This window comes from Oncorhynchus mykiss, chromosome 3 (genome assembly GCF_013265735.2).
Source record: "Oncorhynchus mykiss isolate Arlee chromosome 3, USDA_OmykA_1.1, whole genome shotgun sequence".
Taxonomy (NCBI): Eukaryota; Metazoa; Chordata; class Actinopteri; order Salmoniformes; family Salmonidae; genus Oncorhynchus; species Oncorhynchus mykiss.
Window position 1 is genome coordinate 39155322 of NC_048567.1, and position 4560 is coordinate 39159881.

Genomic DNA, 4560 nt, shown 5'->3' on the forward strand with positions numbered 1-4560 from the left:
GAGATCCCTAAAGATTAGAAATCTGCCACTGTTATCCCCCATTTCAAAGGGGGAGACACCCTAGACCCAAACTGTTATAGACAGTTTGAAAGCCAAGTTAACACACACCCCTGAGGGGCCCCAGTTTTAAGGATCAGTGTGGCAGACGTGTTGTTTCCTACTCTTACCACCTGGGGGGGTAAGTCCAGGAAGTCCAGGATCCAGTCAGGAAGTCCAGGATCCAGTTGCAGAAGGAGGTGTTTAATCCCAGAGTCCTTACCTTAGTGATGAGCTTTGTGGGCACTATGGTGTTGAACGCTGAGCTGTAGTCAATGAACAGCATTCTCACATATGTATTCCTTTTGTCCATGTGAGAAAAAGGCATTGTTGAGTGCCTCACCTGTGGATCTGTTGAAACGGTATGCAAATTGGAGTGGGTCTAGGTTTTCCGGGAGGATGCTGTTTCTGTGAGCCATGACCAGCCTTTCAAAGCACTTCATGGCTAATGACATGAGTGCCACGGGGCGGTAATCATATAGGCAGGTTACCTTCCCTGGGCACAGGGACTATGGTGGTCTGCTTGAAACATGTAGGTATTACAGACTTGGTCAGGGAGAGGTTGAAAATGTCAGTGAAGACACTTGACAGTTGGTCCGCGCATGCTTTGAGTACTGGTAATCCGTCTGGTTCAGAGGATTTGTGAAGGTTTTGTTCACATTGGCTACTGAGAGCGTTATCACATAGTCATCCAGAACTGCTGGTGCTCTCGTGCATGCTTCAGTGTTGCTTGCCTCGAAACAAGCAAAAAAGGCATTTAACTCATCTGGTAGGCTCGCGTCACTGGGCAGCTCGTGTCTGGGTTCCCCTTTGTAGTCCGTAATAGTTTTCAAGCCCAGCCACATCCGACGAGCGTCAGAGCCAGTGTAGTAGGATTCAATCTTAATTCTGTATTGACGCTTTGCTTGTTTGATGGTTCGTTTGAGGGCATAGCGGGATTTCTTATGAGCTTCCGGATTAGTCTCCCGCTCCTTGAAAGTGGTAGCTCTAGCCTTTAGCTCGATTCAGATGTTGCCTGTAATCCATGGCTTCTGGTTGGGATAAATACGTACAGTCATTGTGGGGACAAGGTCGTCTGCAATTATTGATGAAGCCGATGACTGAGGTGGTGTATTTCTCAATGTATTCCTCAATGCCATTGGATGAATCCCGGAACATGTTCCAGTCTGTGCTAGCAAAACTGTCTTGACGCTACCCATCCCTGTCCCTGGATAATTTTCGTCAGCAACCGCTGAATAGCATAGCGCAACAGTCAAATAATATTACTAAAAAATATTCATATTCATTAAATCACAAGTGTAATATTGCAAAACACAGTTTAGCCTTTTGTTAATCCACCTGTCGTCTCAGATTTTGAAATTATGCTTTACAGCGAAAGCAATCCAAGTGGTTGTGTAAGTTTATCGATAGCCTAGCATAGCTTTATGTACACTTAGCATCAGGAAGCTTGGTCACGAAAATCAGAAAAGCAATCAAATTAACCGTTTACCTTTGATGATCTTCGGATGTTTTCACTCACGAGACTCCCAGTTACACAACAAATGTTCCTTTTGTTCCATAAAGAAAATGTTTATGCCAAAATACCAACATTTGTTTGTCGCGTTATGTTCAGAAATCCACAGGAAAGAGCGGTCACGACAACGCAGACGGAAATTCCAAATAGTCTTCATAATGTCCACAGAAACATGTCAAACGTTTTTTATAATCATTCCTCAGGTAGTTTTTAAAATATATATTCGATAATATATCAACCGAGTGTGTAGGTTTTTCAATAACAGCGGGAGGAACACTGGCGGCTTTACTCTGTAGCGCAAAAACTCACTCTGAGAGCCCACCTATCCACTTACGCAATGTGATCTTTCACGCTCATTTTTCAAAATAAAAGCCTGAAACTATGTCTGAAGACTGTTGACACCGTAGGGAAGCCAGAGTAAAGGAATCTGGTTGATAACCCTTTAAATGGAGGATAGGCATGCATAGGAACAGAAGGGTTTCATAATAAGAGGCACTTCCTAATTGGATTTTCCTCAGGGTTTCACCTGCAATATCAGTTATGTTATACTCACAGACAATGTTTTGACCATTTTGGAAACTTTAGAGTGTTTTCTATCCTAATCTGTCAATTATATGCATATTCTAGCATCTGGTCCTGAGAAATAGGCCGTTTACTTTGGGAACGTTATTTTTCCAAACATAAAAATAGTGCCCCCTTCAAGAGGTTAACAATACATTTGTGGAGTGGTTGAAAAATTTGTTTTAATGACCCCAACCTAAGTGTAAATAAACTTCCGACATCTTCAACTGTATATATTTACACTGAGCTGTGATTCGATAGATGGGTCGAAGATGGAAGATTGGTTTGCCCAGCAGAGATCGCCCTTGTCCTTTGTAGAATATTTTTGGTCGTAGTGTTGTATGACGGATATGTTGTACCCTGTCTTCTCAGGAGATTGTTTGTCCTTTCCTAGGCCACTTACGTTTTCAGCTGCAGCTGATAACTCGACTTCTAGGATGTATCACTTCTTCTTTAGTGAATAAAGTTCAAAGTTCACACCATTTTGTCATACTCATCTTGTGCTGTATTCTGGCTTTTCTAGTCGAAATTCATCCTTCCAGCATGGTGATCGTCACCACCACGTTGAAATTAGCCCTTTTAAACGTATGGACACCATACCTCATGTCATCGGGAGCTAAGGTTTGACTTCTGTCAATGGGCTTTTGTAGTGGGTAGAGAAGTGTGTGTTTCATAGTTCTCAACTAATGTCTGAGATACAGTAATAGTAATGATTATAGTAAAAAGTAACAGTAACTGTCACGTAACAGTAACATCCCATTTTCATAGGACACCACCTTCAAAGACAAAAGTGAGCGAGACAACAGAAGTCAAAGTGACCAGCCCCAAAGCGTAAGATCAGGCTTGACAAGGCTCATACTGACATAATAACATAGGATGTGTAAAATACTGTAACATACAGTCAGGTCCATGATCATTGGCACCCTTGATAAAGAGTAAGCAAAAAAGACTGTATAAAATAAATCATAAATAATTACTGAGTTACATTGCATGCAAAAATGTTTAAAAAAATTATATTTCATACTAGTACAGTTGCTCAGAGAAATACATTTGGTTCAACAAGTAATATAAATAAAATGGCACTGCTGTTTTCAATATTCTAGCCTAGTTAAATAAAGGTTAAATAAAAATAAATAAATATGCTTCTGTTTTTCAATGCGATTGGAGAACACCTTGGGAGGGATCTTAGACCATTCCTCACCGTTGCAAAGAGCTCTATTGCGTAGCCAAAGAGCTCTATTTTCATGGCATTTGAACATAGTTCCGGTTCCAATCCAAGTGCCAATGCCATTTTGTCACGTTCTGACCTTAGTTCCTTTATTATGTTTCTTGTTTAGGTTGGTCAGGGCGTGAGTTGGGGTGGGCATTCTATGTGTTGTTCTAGTTTTGGTTTTCTATGTGTTTGGCCTGGTATGGTTCTCAATCAGAGGCAGCTGTCAATCGTTGTCTCTGATTGAGAATCATACTTAGGTAGCCTGTTTTTCCCACTTGATTTGTAGGTAGTTGTTTTCTGTTTTGTGTGTTTGCACCTTACAGGACTGTTTCGTTCACTCTCTTTGTTGTTTTGTTATTCAGTGTTCAGTTGATTTATTAAATATTAACATGGACACATACCACGCTGCGCATTGGTCCGATTTTGACTACTCTTCCTCAGATGACGAGGAGAACCGTTACACGTTTAGCAAACTCCAGGCGGTGCTATGGTCAGATGACATGAAAATAGAGCTCTTTGGCCACGCAATAGAAGCATATTTATTTAACCTTTATTTAACTAGGCAAGTCTGTTAAGAACAAACTCTTATTACAATGATGGCCTACCCCGGCCAAGCCCTAACCGGGACGACTTTGGGCCAATTGTGCACCACCTGTGGGACTCCCAATCACAGCCGGTTGTGATACAGCCTGGAATTGAACCACGGTGTGTAGTGACGTCTCTAGCACTGAGTGTCTTAGACTGCTGCGCCACTCTGGAGCCCAAAGTTCCTAAAACCTACAGTAAAATATTGTGGGGGATCTTTGATGTTATGGGGCTATTTTCAGAGGTTGCAACAGAGGTTCAAAATTGGTGTGGCAAGATGTGTACGTGTCCTTTCTGGGGCCTGGAGTTTTTCCTGATCTCATGACCTGGTCAAGTAAAACTCTGGGTCCTATTTGTAGGCTATGATAACATATTATTATAATTTCCCATTTTATCTGTGCTATGACTTTAGGGCTGTTGTTTTTTTCTTGTCGGGTCATGTGAATTGGAAACCCTCCTAGTCTAAGGTGGAAACTGTAAGAGACAGTTTTCAATGTAGAAAAGTATTTACATCATAAAACCTATTATTTGTTCATCTGATTACAGTGCTCTTCTGCAATTATTAATTATATAAGCTTTATGTAATGCAGGGTTACATTTAACACTATACACAGTAGACTGTGTAATAAGGCAGGGTTTCATTTCACACTAT